This window comes from Octopus sinensis, linkage group LG18, assembly GCF_006345805.1.
Source record: "Octopus sinensis linkage group LG18, ASM634580v1, whole genome shotgun sequence".
Taxonomy (NCBI): Eukaryota; Metazoa; Mollusca; class Cephalopoda; order Octopoda; family Octopodidae; genus Octopus; species Octopus sinensis.
Genome location: NC_043014.1, coordinates 20,670,341 through 20,692,840, shown reverse-complemented (window position 1 = coordinate 20,692,840; position 22,500 = coordinate 20,670,341). Strand labels below are relative to the sequence as shown.

General features: G+C 36.6%; 1 protein-coding gene and 1 long non-coding RNA gene across 5 annotated transcripts in view; one reads left to right on the top strand and one right to left on the bottom strand.

Annotated features, from left to right (window-relative positions):
* LOC115221577 overlaps positions 1-22,500 on the top strand; it is a 320,490-nt gene that overhangs the window by 117,324 nt on the left and 180,666 nt on the right. The window lies entirely within an intron of this gene.
* On the bottom strand, positions 11,131-16,756 carry LOC118766906. The gene is made up of 3 exons (XR_005002816.1): positions 16,650-16,756; positions 16,346-16,350; positions 11,131-11,166 (listed from the first exon to the last, which is right to left on the bottom strand). It is a non-coding gene; the product is annotated as an uncharacterized LOC118766906 (long non-coding RNA).

Genomic DNA, 22,500 nt, shown 5'->3' with positions numbered 1-22,500 from the left:
TTCTAAATCCATAAGAAGCTTTTAGAATTGGATTTGTGTCTTGTTCTCCTTTCAAGTTCTCATATTCATAAATTTAACAATTAAATGTCTTCATGTACTATGCTATGTTATCAACATCTCTGCTTGTGTAGTCATCAGTTTTACTGTTTCGTGCTTCATTTACAAATGTATTCTTACAAATATTCTCAAAAATGATAGCTGGCTACTTCATGCACATTGCTTTTGGTAGGTATATAAGAGGAACACTTCAAACTTTCTCAGAAGAGGCTGTTATAACTGCCCTAGCTTTTTGTACTTTTAGTATAACATTATTATGCATCTAGTTAGGTGACATGCCAAAATTCTATTCCAGATTGAAAGAGATGGTTGTAATAGCACTTGAACACACCCTACAAAACACTATTTGTCACTGCCTTCTAAACACAGCTTATCACAATTCCATCTTGGTAACCAGCTACTTGACAGAGTTGGTCATCAGAACCATCCCTCCACCTTACAGTCCAGAACTTGTTCCTTGCGACTTTTGGTTGTTCACCAAGCTGAAGGAGAATTTCAGTAGCAATCATTCTATAGACATTAAGAAGACGGAAGCCGTGACAATCTCCTTGACACCTTCAATTTGGAAGACATCCATGGGGCCTTCACGAAGTGCTTGGAGCATTTCAAGTGCTTTGAAGTCAGGGGATCCTACAGCAAAGGAGATTAGAGTTTTTTTCTTTTGCCTTATTTTATAAGTTATTTATAAATTTAACCTTTAAAGGTATTTTTTGATATGCTGGCTATTGATAGAATTTTTTTTCTAAAAAAAATTTTATCCTACATTAGTAATAAATTTAATAGTGTTCACTTCCGGATTTTCTCACTCTGTGAAAGTTTCTAGATCGAATCACACGTCTCTATTTTAATGTGAGATATTTTCAGTTTTAATACTTTTGATATCTATACTGAAACTATTACCTCACTTACATATATACATGCATACATACATACATACATACATACATACATATATACATACATACATACATACATACATGCATACATACATATATACATATATCTATTATTTGTATATATAGATATATATGTTGTATATATATATATATATATATATATATATATATATATGTATATGTATATATATGCATGTATATACGTGTATATACATCTGCTCATATATATTTATGTATACATAGATGTATATCCATAGATGTATATGTATAGATGCATATGTATAGATGTATATGTGTAGATGTATATATATACATGTATATATATGTGTATATAGATATTATGTATATTTATGTATATATATATGTATAAATATTTGTATGTGTGTATATATGTGTATGGCTGTGTGATAAGTTGCTTGCTTAACAACCAATGGTCCTGGGTACAGGCCCACTGCATGGCAACTTGGGTATGTGCCTTCTACTAAAACCTCGGGCCGACCAAAGCCTTGTGAGTTGATTTGGTAGACGGAAACTGGAAGAAGCCCGTCGTATATGTAAATATATATATTTGTGTGTGTATATATACACTCACACACACACATACACATATGCATTTTTATATGTATGTTTGTGCATATGTTTGTGTGTCTGTGTTAGTCCCCCCAACATCGCTTGGCAACCGATACTGGTGTGCTTACGTCCTCGTAAATTGGCGGTTCGGCAAAGGACACCGATAGAATAAGGAATAGGCTTACAAAGAATAAGCTCCGGGGTCAACTTGCTCGACTAAAGGTGGTGCTCCAGCATGGACGCTGTCAGATGACTTAAACAAGTAAAAGAATATGTGCGTATATAAATACATGTGTGTGTGTATATATGTGTATATATACATATATAAATAAGTATATATGTATATATATATATATATATATATATATATATATATTTACATGTATATATGTATATATACATACATATATGTATATATACATGTATATATATGTATATATATATATGTATATATATGTATATATATACATGTAGATATATATATATAGAATGGTTGTATACTGTCAATCTAACACGAACGTGACAGTAGGGGGTACACCACCGCTGTATAGCCCTAGGAAGCATCGACGCCGCCTGATGGCTTTGACACATTTTCCCCTGTGTCCTTATATACATTTACGAAGGGGAGACAAACACCCCGGCCGCCGGAGCTAAGGACAATGATCCTGAAACACGTGTCCCTAGATGCAGCTCCGGCGGCGGGGGTGTTTGTCTCCCCTTCGTAAATGTATATAAGGACACAGCGAAAAATGTGTCAAAGCCATCAGGAGGCGTCGATGCTTCCTAGGGCTATACAGCGGTGGTGTATCCCCCTACTGTCACGTTCGTGTTAGATTGACAGTATACAACCATTCTATCGCCCCACCACCGTACATGTCTCTACGAGAGATTTAGAAATTTAGTATTTCTTATATATATATATAATATATATATATATATATAATATATATATATATATATATATATATACTAGCAGTATCACCCGGCGTTGCTCGGATTTGTAAGGGAAATAACTATATAAGCATTTTTAGAGAGTTATAGCAAAAAATGCATTAAAAATGGAATAAAAAATGATGGTAAATGTTTTAAAAAATCGTAGACTCATCGTAGACGCGCGCTAATACCCAGAAGGGCTCGATATGAATCACGACTAGAAGATACCCGGTTTTGGTTAAACTGCACCGCAAAATGTGGGAGTAGTTAGGAATCTAAATCGTAGGACACAGACACACAACTTCACTTTTATATATAAAGATTTGTGCCGTTTTTGTGGATGTTTCAGCTTTTTTAGCGATTTCTGTTTTGCCGACTTCAAGCCATGAAGTCGTTGTTCTAAAAGAACGCTGGTCTCCTTGACAACGCTTTACGACGTTGATTTCCTTACACTCCCTTCCCCACAGCTTCACGAGGGAGGGAAGAAGGGGGAGAAGCAACATAGGTGCAGGTGTGACCATGGACGCCAACTCCGCCGCCATCGACACACGAAAAAATATGCATTAAAATGGAATAAAAAATGATGTTAAATTATTTTTAAAATCGTAGACTCACCGTAGACGCGCGCTAATACCCAGACGGGCACGATATGAATCACGACTATAAGATACCCGAATTTGGTTAAACTGCACCGCAAAATGTGGGAGTAGTTAGGAATCTAAATCGAAGGGGACAGACACTCACACAACTACAGTTTTATATATATAGATATATATATATATATATACATGTATGTATATATGTATATATAAATATATATATACATGTATATATATACATATATATATATATATGTATATATTTATATGTATATTTATATGCATGTAATATTTATATACATGTATATACATATACATGTATATATATATATACATATGTATACAAAATAAGAAAATGGAGAAATATATCTAAATCATTCATCAACTATCAGATAATACCGAATCACATACCTTATTAAAACTCTACACAAGAGCATTAAGATTAGACATTAATACAGTACAATAATTACAATCATTATAATGAGATATAACTAAATAAATATAAAAAGATATAAAAATACATATACATTATAACTGACAGCTGTTTCGGCCATGCAGATAAGTATGTCTCATTTAACCTAAATTAGCCATATATTGCAGGTATAAATGAGACATTAACAAAAATATCTTACGGCCTCTTCGGAGATTCTAAGGTATAAACCAAGTTACACATATACCTATATAAGTATGAGTACATACCCAAAAATCATTTGCATATAAATATGAGTGCATATATACTCATATCCTTATATATATACACATATACATATACATAATAATATGAATAATATAAATCAATATAAATCGATAAACATAATGATGTTCTATATTGAATGTTACAGTTCCTCAACTAATATTAAGAAATTACAACGTAGAGAACATAGATATATTCATACTTAATGCAGACATATATAGTAAACAGTGCATTATATTAATTTGTGTTACTTTACAAAAAGTCAATAATGCTAATACCAATACCGTTATCAATAACAATAATGTTATCAATATCAATATTCTTACTACTAATAACATCATTACTAATAAAACAATACATATATCACACAATTAACAATATAGTAGCAACACTGAAGACCAATAAATACCACCATAGTATTATTCAAGGCAAATAGATATCTGCATATATATGCAATCAGTCAAATTCTTCTGTTTATATATATACATATGTATATACATATTACGGAATCGTAAAATATATTTGCCAAGTAAATGTGGCTGTTCTATAGAGGGTGATGTTATTTCTGTTTTTAGCCCCAGGAAGACTTTTCCTCCAGCCGGCCAACGACATAAGTCTGTGTCCGATTAGTATTTGCGACGGAGGTCATCGCTCCCATCTCTATCCTTACGTGATACACCGAGTCCCGGGTTTCTGGATAGTCACCTGTCTTCAGTGTGTGTCAATCACTGGCTAGTGATATAGTATTTTGCGAGTGGAATGAGTTCTTTATCACGAGCCAGCGATTAGCACACACTGAAGACGGGTAACTACCCAGAAACCCGAGGCTGTGTGTATCACATAAGGCTAGAGATGGGAGCGAAGATCTCCCTCGCAAATACTAATCGGCCGCAGACTGTGTCGTTCGTTGTCCAGCTGGAGGAGATGTCTTATTGGGGCTAAAAACAACAGTAACATCGTCCTTTATAGACCACCACATTTAGTTGGCAAATACATTTTACGATTCCGTATTGTTACTGTTTATCAGTCGCTCAGAGATTTAATATAAGTTATCTCTCTCATTAAATTCTTCTTATAAAGAAGGAACTGATTTCTAACAAAGAAACAAGACACCATTCCTTGAATATAAACAACAGCAACAGTAAAATTTACATACTGAATTTTAGAAAGTTTTCATATATTTTTATTGTTCTACTTACATATTGATTTTACAAAACGTATGTTTGTTGGTTAATTTATTTGCCGGAATAATCTATCTTTCCGAGATTACTAATTACTAATTAAATACCTACAAACTTAACCAGCGGCATCTATGATATTGTGTGAAGATGTCGGTGAATATTCTCTCTCTTACTGATTTCAAGGAAATATTCTTCACATTTACTTGAGAGGCTGACCAATTTTGCAGTACATGGTTTTTTTTTTGTCTATGTTTTTCACTTGGTGAGAATGTTCCATCAATATTTCGTGTGCTATTTTTATCATTTATCTCTTTCTCTAGGTTCAGTCTTTAGGTTATTGCTTATGTTAAGGCAGTACATTCAAAGGTTTAGCCGAACAAATCATGCCTAGTATTCATTTTCATTTAATGTCTGCTAACTTATTCTATCGGTTACTTTTGCCGAACCGTTGGTTTGCGGGAACGTAAACAAACCAGCACTGGTTTTCAAGCGGTGGTGTTGAACAGGCACAAAGACATACACACATAGGTAAAAAGACATACACGCACAAAGACATACACACCAGAGAAATGTTTATATACTCAGTATTAGAAAAAAAACTTTTCTATTTTATCCTAGGGCAGTCATTTCTTTGGATGGCTTTAGATAGTGTTTCAACAACAATATTATACTGCATCGAAAGATAATAAGTTATAATGGTGATTTAGAGCAGCTGATGATCCTGTTTGTACTATTTTCCATAGATATTTGACAAAATTAATATTTTCGGACATATTTCGTGGGTTTAAAAGCTTTACAGACTCTTTTGTTTATTAAATTTTTGAAGCTGTCTCGTACACCCGGATTAAATAGTCATACAATGGTGTTGTAAAACTGACAGGCCTACTCATAACATGCTAACATTCGCACAATTATCAAGTGTGAAGCAACCTTAAGTTTGCCATGATCGCGTAGTCATTTTTACAAACACAGTCTACCTAAGGCTACTTAATACAATATATCATTTCTCTTTGCTAAAGTTTAGGCTATATTTGGTATGTAGAAGGCTTCTATCCACTCCACCATACATTTGTTCGTGTAGCGAGACTAGTAAGTCTTTAAATTCATGAGATGTCACCACTAACTGATTAATTTTAAAGGGTTTCACTCCTGGCCAACAGGGCATGGTTCCCTTCAGTTTTCAACATTCGGTTAATGTTATTTGTTTTTGTTGTAGTTGTTTGTCAACTGCTGTGTGAGTGATGTCATGCAACACTCATAGGTTGTCTAGTCTAATCTTAAGTCACTTCCTCTGCTTTTTCTTTTAAAATAGAGCTTATCGATATCACTCTTTCTCTGTAAGTTTCTAGTTGATGTCAGGATTTTATTTTTTTAATATCCATAAAATGGAAGGCAGTGCGCTGGGAGAATTGTTAGCACATTAGGTAAAATGCTTAGCGGTATTTCGTCTGTCTTTACGTTCTGAGTTCAAATCCCGCCGAGGCCGACTTTGACTTTCGGGGTCGATAAAATACGTACCAGTTGACTCAACTCCTCCCCCAAATTGCTGATTTTGTGTTATAGAACCAGACGAATATCTTATTTGTTCGCACCTGTATTGGTACAGTAAATGAAATGGCAGATACTGCCTGGTAAGAAGAAATACTGATTGCTGCATTCTTTCAAAAATCTAGCATTATAAATTTGTTTTACGTTATCTCTCTGTCATTCTAAAATTGTTCATGTTACCAAATCTATATATATAAAACTGTAGTTGTGTGAGTGTCTGTCCCCTTCGATTTAGATTCCTAACTCCTCCCACATTTTGCGGTGCAGTTTAACCAAATTCGGGTATCTTATAGTCGTGATTAATATCGAGCCCGTCTGGCTATTAGCGCGCGTACGATGAGTCTACGATTTTAAAAATAATTTAACATCATTTTTTATTCCATTTTAATGCATAATTTTTCGTGTGTCGATGGCGGCGGAGTTGGCGTCCACGATCAAACACCTGCACCTGTGTTTGCTTCTCCCCCTTCTTCCCTCCCTCGTGAAGCTGTGGGGAAGGGAGTTTAAGGAAATCAACGTCGTAATGCGTTGTCAAGGAGACCAGCGTTCTTTTAGAACAACGGCTTCATGGCTTGAAGACACCAAAACAGAAATGGCTAAGAAAGCCCGAATTGGCATCTATAAGGGAAGTAACTCTCTAAAAATGCTTATATAGTTATTTCCCTTACAAACCCGGGCAACGCCGGGCGATACTGCTAGTACCTCATAAAGATACAAGTACATATTAAATGCATATCTTAATACAGGCTGACATTTATACATATACACATAACATGCATAGACATTTATACATACATACATATACACACAGGTGTGTGTGTGTGTGTGTATAAGATATAGATGTGTGTTAGGTTGGAAAGAAAGCCCTGTCTCCTTTTTGACACGATCATTTTGAGGGTACTATTTCAATACTTACGGTAAAATATGCAATAATTTTTTTCTATTCCAATGTTATTTTTATCTTTGAAGATTACTTTATACTATAGATGTAAAATTCTTATCGAATTCACCGTTTTCAAATGTGCTTAGATTAGATTCATATCATACACTGCATGCTGTAGGAATCCAAAGGCAGCACTTCAGCAATAAAAGCAAAAAAAGTATCCATTGTGTCTTTGGAAATGGAGCTTTAAGCGTCCGGACATGTCAGTAATGGTTTGAGTGGTTTCGATTGGGAAATTTTTCTCTCGCAGATTCTCCTCGATTTGTTCGATAAAGTTCTGTCAATCTTGAGCTCCTGAAGAATGTAGCAGACTGCATATGTATTAGCAATACTTTTCAAGTTACAATTCAGTCATAAACAAATTCTTGAACTAGGTGAATGTTTAAACTTGACCAGTGGATCACTTGTCCTCTGACTGCTTCACACTTAAAATAAAGAGTTGTTCTCTGTTCATCATTGAAGAGAAGACTCGTTGCCAAACTTTTCCTTAGCTTAATCATCACACAAGTTAAAAAGTGAGTTTTCCATAACCCAATCGAACGAAAATGACAATGTTTGGCACGTAATGAAAAGAGTAATCTCTAAACCAACTAGAACTATAGCCGAAAAAAGTTATGTTCTATGTTTGGTGGAATAAGAAGTGTGTAATCTACCATGAAGCATTAAATCAAAATGAAACAGATAATGCAAAGCATTGCCATTAATTGGAAGCATTGCGAAAAAGATTTTGCAGAAAAGGCGACCATTATTGGTCAGTCGCAAAGGCGTGTTGCTCTTACACGCTGATCCAAGACGGTATATAGCTCAAATGACCCAGGAAAAGGTTATGGAGCTAAATATGGACGTTCTGCCGGATCTTCTTACTCTTCTGATCTAATCACATCCAACTCAACTTTTCAGGTCGTTGTAACATTATTTTGATGGAAAACTGTTTATAAATTGTGAAGAGGTTAAAAATGATATTTAGCGTTTCTTTGCTTGGAAACCAGGAGAATTTTACCCCCAAGGGATCATCAATTTGTCAGATAGATGGCATTATATAAATAACGAGAGGATATATTGATTAACTATACCCATTAAGGCTAAAAAAGTAAGTATATATATGTATGTATGTGTGTTGTGTGTGTGTGTGTGTGTGTGTGTGTATATATACATACATATACATATATGTATGTTATATGTAGATATGTGTGTATGTTTGTGTTTGTGTGTGTGCGTGTATATGATGTATGAGTAATACAATTGGGTATGCATGAGAAAAGGTTGATGAGAAAACGAAAAATGATACGTGTTTTCTCTTTCTAAATTATTCAACAAGATATTTCTTAATCTACACCGATTAATATTGCTTCAGCATCTCTGTCTGTCTGTCTCTTTCTCTCTCTCTTTCTCTTTCTCTCTCTCTCTCTCTCTCTCTATCTATGTATCTATCTGTCTATCTATCTATCTATCTATCTATCTATCTATCTGTACTTTTACATCCTTACATCCATCAATCCATCCATCCACATACGCATGAATGTGTTTCCATGCATATAAATATATAAATATGGACCCTAACACAAAACATTCATGTATACGTCAGAATATATTTATAAGGAGATACACAGACATATACACACACACGCATAGACACACACATACACACACAGTTTGCTTCCTAACTACATGGTTCTGTGTTTAGTTCAATTGCGTGGCACCTGTATAGCGTCACCCGGTATAGCTCTAGGCTTATCAAAGCTTTGTGAGTGGATCTGGTGGATAGAAAATGCGTGCATCTATGTAATATAGGGTAATATAAGTGCACATATGTGTACATGCATGCATGAATATATATATATATATATATATATATATATATATATATATATATATATCTTGGTTTCCTTGATGTTTACTGTAAGGCAAAGCGATGGTAGGCCATAGCAAAGTTATTCATAGACTGAAGTTCTTTAGTATGCATATATGTATGTCTGTATGTATGCATATATGTATGTATGTATTATGTATGTATGTGAACTCATATACTAACACTCACACGCACACGCACGCACACAGACACAAACACACAAACGCATGCAATCACACACATATATATTTATGTATTATTTTTCTATCTACCGGTCTGTCTGTCTGTTTGTCTGTCTGTCTGTCTGTCTATCTATCTATCTATCTATCTATCTATCTATCTATCTATCTATCTATCTATCTATCTATCTATCTATCTATCTATTTAGCTAGCTACATATGTATGCGTATATATATAATTCATATTAAATCACATATGTTTAGATGCTTACAAACACTTGCACATATATCTACTATATAATGCGAACCTATGTATCTTGTATGTGTTTAGCCCCGAAAGGCTCGTCCTCGAGAAAAACGGATTTCACTTTCGAAATCTGCGTCCCAAAGAGAATGTCATCCGTAATTGAAAATAAAAAAAAAAATACAATTTGCTACGAGGAATAACTCAACTTTTAGATCAGCAACTTTGCTCCTCTCTATGTGTCACTACCAATCTTTCTCTGTCTGTATATATATACTACACCCTTTGTCACACACACACACACACACACACACACACACACAACACACACACACACACACACACACACACTCTCTCTCTCTGTCTCTCTGTCTCTCTCTCTCTCCCTGTATATATGTCTTAACTCTCACGCATTGCTTTCCTCTACTTTGAAACCACATCCTGGAATGTTTACTTTCATTTTATGACAGCTATTTTGCGCAAATCCTGTTTTCTGATTGGGCTAAGCTTTAAACCTCTGTAAAATTAAATTTTCCGGAATAGATGCATCACATACTCGGATTCAGCGTGAAAAGTAATTCAATGTACTAAATTTGAAAATTTTCAAATGGTTTTAAAATTTCAAAGTCTGTGATAACAACAGAAAAGATCTCTCTCTGTTTGTTTATGATTTTCAGTTTTCCGATTTTCTCAAGGTGAACTTTAATTCTCCCTACATATTTTAACCACACCCTCTCTTACTGTCTACAAAAATTTATCACTCACGCTGAGTGTGTGTGTTTGTCAGTGTGTCCATGTGTGTGTGCATCCTTGTGTGTTAGGAATTTCATTAGGGCGGTTGAGTTATTTATATAAGGTATGTAAAATAGGCGTCGGAGTGGCTGTGTGGTAAGTAGCTTGCTTACTAACCACATGGTTCCGGGTTCATTCCCACTGCCTGGCACCTTGGGCAAGTGCCTTCTACTATAGACTCGGGCCGATCAAAGCCTTGTGAGTAGATCTGGTAGACGGAAACTGAAAGAAGCACGTCGTATATGTATATATATATGTATATATATATATATGCTCATTTACTCATTTACTCATTTACTTGTTTCACTCATTTGACTGCGGCCATGCTGGAGCACCGCCTTTAATCGAGCAACTCGACCCCGGGACTTATTCTTTTGTAAGCCCAGTACTTATTCTATCGGTCTCTTTTGCCGAACCGCTAAGTGACGGGGACATAAACACACCAGCATCGGTTGTCAAGCAATGCTAGGGGGACAAACACAGACACACAAACACACATACGCATACATATATATATATATATATATACGACGGGCTTCTTTCAGTTTCCGTCTACCAAATCCACTCACAAGGCTCTGGTCGGCCCGAGGCTATAGTAGAATACATTTGCCCAAGGTGCCACGCAGTGGGACTGAACCCGGAACCATGTGATTGGTAAACAAGCTACTTACCACACAGCCACTCCTGCGCCTATATATATATATATATATATATATATATATATATATATATATATATATATATATAATATGTATGTATGTATGTATGTATGTATGTATGTATGTATGTGTGTGTGTGTATATGTTTTTGTGTCTGTGTTTGTCCTCCAGCATCACTTGACAACCGACGGTGGTATGTTTACGTCCCCATAACTTAGCGGTTCGGCAAAACAGTCCGATAGAATAAGTACTAGGCTTCCAAAGAATAAGTCTTGGGGTCGATTTGCTCGACTAAAGGCGGTGCTCCAGCATGACCGCAGTCAAATGAGTGAAACAAGTAAAAAAGAGTAAAAAATAATTTATTTTAATAATTTTCTATTAGAAACACACACACACAGACACGCGCGCGCAGACTCGGTTGTTGCCAGTTGGGGGTTTACAATTTATATTACAAATATTTTTCTTGATTAAATTCCAGGAATAGACCACCGCATCATCATTCCATATAATGCGTTTATGGGGTGAAAAACATCAATACATGTCACAGTGACATAGAAACGAGAAACGTATCACATGGTCGTAGGATGTGCTAGAAACAACCGCTAAATCTTCCTTAAATCACCCACTTCTGAAAAATATTTTGAAAATATAAACAGAAACAAATTGCAGATTCAGACTCTCTGTATGTTAAAACTAGGATTAGAAAAATTCGAAAACAAGCAGAAATTTTAGGAGGGGCGGGGTTAACAAAAATATAATAAAAGATTTCCTATTTGCTTTTAAATTACGTTTCATTTTCTACTGGAAATGAAGAAAGTGAGGATTATACAGGTGATCACCGATTTCCAAAACTTTTTTCATCTTAGCATTCAAGGCTTTTCCTATCGTTTTTAAGCACGAAAAAGAAAAACAAAAAGAAAGAAAGAAGAAAAGAAAACATTTGCCAAAATCAGTAGTGAGTTGGGGACAGAGTTTCAAAAATTCATAAATTTTCAAAAATTTCTTTTACCGAAAAGGCGTCTCCCATTGTTTTTAAGTGCATAGTGCAAAACAAAACAAAAGCAAACAAAAGAAAAAAAAAACCAAACAAAAACAAATGGCATTCTGTTATGAATATTATCCGGCAACAACGGGATACTCAGCTAGTGTGTATCTATATACATATTTTAATGTATGAATTTATGTGGAATGTAAATGAAGATATTGGGGTAATAGACAAATTATAGAAAAAATGTCAAAAGAAAAATATATGGGAGCGTTTTAATACAAACCATATACATACAAGTATACATACATTCATACATACATTCATACATACATTCATACATACTTACATACGTACGGACGTACATACATATATAGATATATATGTACATATATATCTATATTTGTTTACCCCCCAAGTGGATATGTATTATTTGAGAAGAATGGTGACAAAATGAAAAACGATACCAGTTTCGTTATTTAAATTATTTTATGAGATATTTCTCAGCAATCAACACCTCACTCACTTGCTTTCACACACATACACACTCATTCACATTCCCCCCTCTCTCTCTCTCACACACAATACATATGTACTTACATATACGCACACATCATGCGTACATTCATAAATACGTGTATATATATATATATACATATATAGGCGCAATGGCCTAGTGGTTAGGGCAGCGGACTTGCGGTCGGAGGATCGCGGTTTCGATTCCCAGACCGGGCGTTGTGTGTGTTTATTGAGCGAAAACACCTAAAAGCTCCACGAGGCTCCGGCAGGAGGTGGTGATCCCTGCTGTACTCTTTCACCACTCTAAAAGGCGGTGCTCCAGCATGACCGCAGTTAAATGACTGAAACAAGTACAGAAAAAAAAAAAATATATGCACACTCACATATGTATGTATCCCTATCTTATTTCTCCTCTCTCTCTCTCTCTCTCTTTATATATATATATATATATATATATATATATATATATATATATGTTAAATGCATGTGTATACATTTACTTAAGACGTATGACTATGTACATCAATATTCCATATACGCACATATCTTTATCGAAGTCTTTATGATATCTATTGTCTCTCAAACCTCCCACTTTGTGTAAAGGGCAAATTTTGACATTAACTGATTATTACTACATGAGGCTCCAATAGTAATTTTCATTCGAATATTAAATATACTCTTGTTTTTCTTAAGTCAGTTTGATAAATGCTACACACTAAACAGTCGGTATTTGTGTAACTTTTGTTACATACTGCTGATTAAAGATTATACGTGCACACACTTGCATGCACACATACGTATGAAAGAATTCTTTGTTTTTACAAACGGCGGATCTCGAAGTAGATAAAGTTATGAATAATAGTGTGTAGATATTAGCTTAAGTAACTCTTTGATTAGAGAAAGATATTGGAGAGAGCCGGTCTATAAAAACAGAAATCTGCCCTTCGGTCACGAATGACCATGGGATTGCACCTAGAAAGTTTCCTTCCGAGACACAAGTCTTGGCAAGGTTGTTTGTGGAAGAGCCACGTTCGCTCATGTATACTACTCTCCCCTCTCCCAGTCTCCATACACAAACATGCGCACACACATACATGTGTATATGTATATATGTATATATATATATATATAATATATATATATATATATATATATATGTTAAATGCATGTGTATACATTTACTTAAGACGTATGACTATGTACATCAATATTCCATATACGCACATATCTTTATCGAAGTCTTTATGATATCTATTGTCTCTCAAACCTCCCACTTTGTGTAAAGGGCAAATTTTGACATTAACTGATTATTACTACATGAGGCTCCAATAGTAATTTTCATTCGAATATTAAATATACTCTTGTTTTTCTTAAGTCAGTTTGATAAATGCTACACACTAAACAGTCGGTATTTGTGTAACTTTTGTTACATACTGCTGATTAAAGATTATACGTGCACACACTTGCATGCACACATACGTATGAAAGAATTCTTTGTTTTTACAAACGGCGGATCTCGAAGTAGATAAAGTTATGAATAATAGTGTGTAGATATTAGCTTAAGTAACTCTTTGATTAGAGAAAGATATTGGAGAGAGCCGGTCTATAAAAACAGAAATCTGCCCTTCGGTCACGAATGACCATGGGATTGCACCTAGAAAGTTTCCTTCCGAGACACAAGTCTTGGCAAGGTTGTTTGTGGAAGAGCCACGTTCGCTCATGTATACTACTCTCCCCTCTCCCAGTCTCCATACACAAACATGCGCACACACATACATGTGTATATGTATATATGTATATATATATATATATATATATATATATATATACACTAAAAAAACGTTTTTTCCAACTGGACACAAATCCTAGGATTACACCGTTCGGTAGATTTATTTATTAATAAATGCCGTTTCGACCTCCGTATCTTCAATTTCGATAGAAAACCAAGGATTTCAAACCTTCCCCTATTGGAACAGGACACTCTCCGGAAGCTCCGCCAACGTAAGGACATTGTTTTCAAGCCAGCCGACAAAGGGAGCACCGTTAGCACTCCGCCAGCTCAACGACCCCAGATACTACATGAAGATATCAAGTGATCTCACCAACCATTACCAGAGGAATGTTTCGACACTGTACATCAGCTGATCTCTTCTGGTTCACTGCCGCCAACTTCAATGTCACCACACCCCGAACTTCCACTATCTATTTCATCCCTAAAATACAAATAATCACGGCCGCCCTATTGTTTCTGCTTGCAATTGCCCCACAGACAAACTTTTATCCCCTCTCGTCGTTGCTCTACTTTCGCATATCAAAGACACTAACTATGTACTATACCTCTTTAACGCATTCGCTTTTCCACCTGGTATTCCAAACTCCTTTTCAGCATGGACATTAAATCTTTGTAGACAGTCATCCCTCACAATGATGGTCTACTAGCACTTAAACACCTCTTAGACCGTCGTTCTATACCTGAACCCAACACTAATGCACACCTCCGCCTAGCTGAGCTTGTCTTAACACTCAATTGTTTTTCCTTCTCTGGTGAATTCTATAAGCAGTTCAGCGGTGTTGCTATGGGCACCAGGATAGACCCCAATTATGCCAACCTCTTTGTAGGTTATGTAGAGGAGCAAATCTTTGTTCACTTCTCTGGACCCATCCCAGAGCTTTATGGTCGTTACATTGACGACTGCATTGGCGCCACAAGCTTTAACAGACAACAGCTCAACGATTTTATTTCCTTCGTAAACACCTTTCACCCAGCCTTGGAATTCACTCACACCATATCTGATACTTCTGTTTGCTTTCTGGACATCTTCGTCAAAATACACATTACCCACCTCTTCACCACTGTCTACAATAATCCTACTGACTCCCACTCCTACCTTCACTACTTTTCCTCTCACTCCAAAAACATTAAATCTGCCATACTTTTCTCTCAATTTCTTTGCCTTCGATGACTTTGCAGCATCCATTCGGATTTCGAATCCCATTGCAAAACGATACGACAGTTTGTTTCTAAATCGAGCGTATTCTCCATAAGTTGTCGACCCGGCACTCCACCAATCCCGAGCCATCAACCACACCACTGCTCTTCTACCATCTTCACGCACTTCCATCGACCGTATTCCACTCTTTATCACCTACCACCCGTCCATCCTACCTCTAAAATACAAACTCACCCACAACTTTCGCATTCTTCTTTTTGATCCCCAAACCGCCCCTATGTTTCCCACACCACCTCTCTCGTCTTTTGAAAACGATAGGAGTCTTAGAAATCTCCCTGTTAGAAGCTTCACAGCTCCCAACTCTGCACAATCAGGAAACTTTAAATGTTCTCGCCGACGATGTAACACATGCCCCTACAATACATGATACAGCCCCTACAATATTACCACCGTCACAGCGCCCAAGAGGCAATATCACATAACATAACTTCTGTTGCACTTCGGCGAATCTCATATATTGCATCATATGCAAAGTCTGCGGTGCTCTTTACATTGGAGAACAGGGCGACGCCTTGAAGATCGCTTTCACGAACACATCAGAGGCATAACGCTATGTATGCCAGGCCAACCTGTTGCCACCCACTTCAACCCTGTGAATCATTCTGTTGCAGCTTTATCAATGTGCGGCATGGCCTTGCACCACAGACCTCGCTTCTCTAAGAAACGAAAGGAACAACGTCTCATACTTGATCTTGGCGTTATGTCTCCGACAGGTATAAATGAACGTTTTTCCTTTCATCCTTTCACCCCCTCTTAGTTCTTTTTTTACCCTTTTTAATCTTCCTTCCACCCTCTCTCTGCAACATTCTCGTATTTACTTACCTCTATTCTCTGCATCACTCTTTTTCTCCTTTCTGCATGACCTCTCCTATAGCTTCTGTTTCACGTTAGCAGCCCGTGTTATTCTGCGTCCATTATCAGTTGCAGCCAGTTTTTGAAGCTGAGAGGATGTAAACTTTGACTCTCTTCTCTTTTTCTCTACCCACTGACGAAGGATTGAATCCGAAACGTTGGATATTCCACCCCTCACGGCAAGTTCACTGTACCCCTTTCACTTTTTTCTATATTCTTTTCAAGTGTTGCCGACGCAGTGCTACTAGATTATTGGCTATGTATGTATGTATGTATGTATGTATGTATGTATGTATGTATGTATGTATGTATGAATGTATGTATGTATGTATGTATGTATGCATGTATGTATGCATGTATGCATGTATGTATGTTGTATATATGATGATTGCTTCATCTTGAGAGATGGTAGCCATCCCATCAACACACACACCACAACCCATCACACAGCATAGTCACTCCGTTGAAAAGCCCTCAGATGGCTTTTAAGATCAGCTGCTGACTGATAGGGTTTAAAATACAAGTGACAGATGTTCAAGTTTCTTCTACATATTTGCTCTTTGAAATCTGATTCTGAAGGAATGTTTGTGTGAACTAGCATATGTCTTTTAAGTTCAGATATTGTCATACAACTTTTGTGACATATGACACAAGTCGTATGAGGTAGAGGGGGTTCAAGATTATTACATACCTAGGCATTACGATTTTCATGTGACTTCATATGATTCACGTATACTGCTTTTGACAACAGAACACGATCACACGTAATATATATCCAATGTTCATTGATGATTGCAGTTCCAGATGGTTCCTTAGCGACAGGCCCTTTTAAGCTAAGAGTGCTGAATCATCTTTTCCTGCCAGGTGTTACAAGCAATCCTAACTGCACCTTTCCACGTGTTCCGATCCAGAACATCAATTTCCCATTCATTTTGTTTATATCTAGTTTCTTTAGGTTTTCTTTCATACAGTCTTTATACCTGTTCCTCGGCTTATGTTGAGGTCACCATAAAATGACGCTTAGGCAATCGCTTATCTTTCATTCTAATAACATGTTCAGCGCATCTCATTTGAGCCAAGATAACATGTTCAGTTGAGCTACAACGGGCCATGCGCAAAACTTCTGTATCTGGTATGAAGCATTCCCACTTGACTCTCAAGATACGTTCTGAGGCACTTTTCATGAAATCTCTCCAGCATTTTCATATGACGCCTGTAAGAGGTCCACGTCTCGCTCGAATAAAGAAGTGCCGTCAATACACACGTTTACACACGTTTTATAGACACTGATTTTTGTTTGCAGGGAAATACCTCTATCCGCCCATATTTATACATGACAAGGGAACAAGAAATTAAGTCATGAACTTCAATAGCTTACAGTTGTTTCTGCTATAAGATGCAATGCACTCATAGGTGAGTGCTTGTGTATCATCTTATAACTTGGCCGGAACTTCAAAACTGAAGGGCAATTTCATTTGAGGAAACATTTATATATATATATATATATACATACATACATACATACATACATACATGGTGGCTGCCTCCTCGTTATCGAGTATGGCCATCGCACGAAGTTTAATCAATGTTGTTATCGTGTAATGCCTGTGCAAGAAGATTTTTTTTAAGTGAGGAAAGCTGTGCACTGAGTCAATCTCACTCACTAAGCAACAACAGCCATAATCCAAAAAGAAGAACAAGTCAACATCATCGGTAACCACTGAGCCGTAGGTTTTATGTCGGAGTTGTCCCAGTTACCTGAGTTACCTTCTCCTAGAAGGATGCCCTAACAAAGGCTAGGAGTCCACTCCCAATGGTTTAACCGCGCGATCGGGTATTCAGTCCGATTATTTCTGTCCCCGCGCATGATACAGCCCTAAGACATTTATTGGATAGCCGTTGACTCTCAAGAGTTCCTCCGCCCTTTGACGTTTTTTTTTTCATCCCGCAGGGTGTCCAATAAACACCCTCCTCACCAAGCAATATACATATACATCTGTCTATCTATCTATCTATCTATCTATCTATCTATCTATCTATCTATCTATCTATCTATCTATCTATCTATCTTTCTATATATATATATACACTGTACACTCTGAACATAAAAACCCAGATAGAAAGAATCCAAATGGAGACTGATAGAAAGCGACAATATATATACATGCGTGGGCGCGCGCTTGCGTGTCTATACAATATATCGGATGTATGATGCCAAATTGGTTTTATGAGTGTAGCCAAACACGTCGTCAGGTGCGCAAACACTTGTACATGCTCATAAAATTGCAAACTTCAACCTGCATAGCATGCATACTGTACTTATTTACATTTGCATATGTTATACACATTATTCAAGCATCCCTCACAATCATATACTCATACATATGCGAACATATATACATATGTATACGTGTACACTTCGACACACAAACACACACTAAACGTCACTTATGCAGAAAACAAAGCTGTCACTTAGGTAGAAAAACTTTACACGGTTACTTACTAACACGGAAAAGACACTAACATACAGACACACTACATTGCATGCACATACACTAACCATGCACACTCGATCATTGTATAAAACACATGCAAAATCAAACTCTTACACACAGGAGAACAGACATTGAGACACATTACACTAACTCATACAATTACAGACGACACGGTCACCTAACTATTCAAAAACATTCACACAAAGCCTGAGATCATGCTTTATCATTTTTGTTAGGGTGGGAAGGGCAAAGCTCTTCCCATTGCACTTTATTTTTTTTTCAGGTTCACAGAGACAGGCAAAATGCTTAGCGGCATTTCATCCGTGTTTACGTTTTGAGTTCAAATTCCGCCGAGGACGACTTTGCCTTTCATCCTTCGGGAGTCGAAAAATAAGTACTATTTGGGTACTGGGGTTGATGTAATCGACTTACTCTCTCCCCCGAAATTACTGGCCTTGTGCCAAAACTTGAAATCAATATATGAATCAGGTATTGTCATATCAGTGAGTAAAAACATGACTGAGTAAGAATCCTCGACCTTCGTTAGTAATTTTTATAAAAATTGAACATAAGGATACTAATCCATGCACATATCTGAAAAGGATATTGTTTTTCATTCATACTTTCTTATAATCAGTTTTTGTTTGACTAAAATTATGCAAATTACCAAGGCCATGAATATATTTTATCTTTTTCTAAGTTCCTTGGCCACTGTAAAGTTCGGTCGATTCTCGTGCTGGTTACTCGTATTAAGGCAGAAATATGTGCCTATGGCTGTCTTCCTATTTCCTGACTATAAACCTGTCCCGTTCCTTAATGGCATGTCATTTTCTGAGAAATACTCGACCCTTGAGATTATCTCCCCTTCACATATAACGCCCGTCTTAGTTACTATTCGGTAATTATGACAAATACACTATACGCAGAGATAATTTATATTGCATAATATTTAATATAAATACAAAAAAAAATAGAAAGAAGCATGGGTCCTTCCCGAAGCATAGCTTCATACGGTTTCTATGGCTCATTTACGCCAGTCCGTCGCAGGATTACGTATTTTTGTTAGCTGAGTGGACTGGAGTAAGAACGTACCGCATCGCCCGGTCCACGAATCGAAACCACAATCTTACGATCAAGAGTACAAAACATTAACAAATAATCCACACAACTTTACATTTGATACGCTGATACATGCATGCATACATGCATACACACATGCATAGATATAGATACATACATACATACATACATACATACATACATACATACATACATACATACACGTATGTTGGTATTTTTGCTTCTTAGATCTCGTCGACGGAAGTACGTATATACACGCATGCGTGCATATGTTTCTCGTGTTCTTTCTCCGTGAAACCGAGCACTTCTAAGTTTTTGCATAAATTTTTTGGTATATAATCTAATGCATCTATGATGATAAGTACAAATAAGAATTCATAGTCAGGGGACAAGGACTATAAATTCCGCATTAATTCGCCATAAATATTCTCCTATCCTGGACTTTTCATTGTTCATTCGCATATGCAGGGCAGCTGATCTTATGTATGTATATATGTCTGTCTGCCTGACTGTCTGCCTGCCTGTCTGCCTGCCTGTCTGTCTGTCTGTTTGTCTGTCTGTTTGTCTGTCTGTATGTCATTGTTCAGCTTTATTTCAAGATACTTACCAATAGAGAAAGATACTGTTTCTAACCTAGATTCAAGGATCCTTCATTGTAATTTCAACATCAACAGGGTATGTATGTATGTATGTATGTATGTATGTATGTATGTATGTATGTATGTATGTATGTATGTATGTATGTATGTATGTAACGGGAAAGTTTACGAAAATAAACAAAAGACGAAGGCAGGTGGAGTACAAACAAACAAATGTATTAGTATAGCGCTCAGGAATAGAAATTGAAAAAGTCTTTTACGTTTCGAACCTACGCTCTTCAACAGAAAGATACACAGAAAAGAAACAAGGAGAGAAAGAAGGAGAGAAAAAATGCGTGTAGGAGCTAACGATCTATCATGGCGTCCTGACTTCGGACGTATGTATGTATGTATGTATGTATGTACGTATGTATGTATGTATGTATGTATGTATGTATGCATGTATGTATGCATATATGTATGTATGTATATGTGCAGATTTGTATGTTTTGCTTTATGTATGTATTCTCTAGCATATAGTTGCATATCTAGACATGCTCATATATACTTAAATGATAAACTTCTGCAAATTTTACAGATTTTTACAGTTCCAGTGATGGCTTAAAGCAGTAATTTTCTGATTAGCTTTCTCCTCTCTAGCTCTGAGAAGCCTAATTTCTCAAGATTGGTATTTAGGCAGTGTGTTACATATCCCAGGGCCCCAATCATTACAGGTATAAACCTGAATTTGTAATCTGGATATTGTAACTGCTGACTTCTCATTAGCTTACGGTAGGTATTCTCTTTTTCACTGATCTTCAGCTTTATGTTAACATCCGGTGGGCAGCTAATTTCCATAACTATACACAGTTTCTCTTCTCAATCCCAAATCATTATATAAGGCCTGTCGTGCTTACATTTTATTGAAGTCTTCACTGGTACATTCCACCGGTACACCTTTTAATTATGAATGACTATGGCTTCTACCATACTGTGGGTTCTTATTTGTTTGTCCTCGGGATTATCCTTCCGATGAATTTCATTACAGAGCCTCCTAGCTACAATCACGGTAGTATCTCATCAGCAGATTCTACCGTGATGACATTTTGGAACAACTGCTTATGACGTGGGTAATATCTTCGGTGTATGTATGTATGTATGTATATGTATGTATGTATGTATGTATGTATGTATATATGTATGTATGTATGCATTTTCGTCAACGAGAACTAAGAAACAAGTGTGTGGATTTACCTCCAATAAACTCAACTAACAACTAACATATTTGCCAAATGAATGTAATGTAACCTATTGTGCTTCTTTCTGAAGTTGAAGATATTGGAAATAATGAAGCGCCTTTTTATTACGCTATTATGCGACCAGTAACCCTTCTTAATTAAATTACATTTTCTTTTATCGTTGTGCGTGTCTGTACGTGCCTCTACGTGAGTGAGTGTGTGTGTGTGTGTGTGTGTGTGTGTGTGTGTGTGTTTGTCTATGTTTGTGCCCTTGTGTGTGAGTGTAAAGCACGTGTTTGTAAGGATGGGCCGGTGTGCAATAATTACCTATGTATTTGTATGTACGAATTTGTACGTTTGTGTCTGGGTATAAATGTGAGTGAGTCGTCTGTTTGTGAGTGTGTGTGTGCACGCGCGCGTGTACACACACACACACACACATACACACATACACACTCACACACACACAGAAACAGACACACACACACCTGTATTTAAACGACGGGCGTCTTTCAGCTTTGAAATCCACTCACAAGACCTTGGTTGGCCCGATGCTATAGCAGAAGAGGAGTCACGCAGTGGGACTGAACGCGAAACC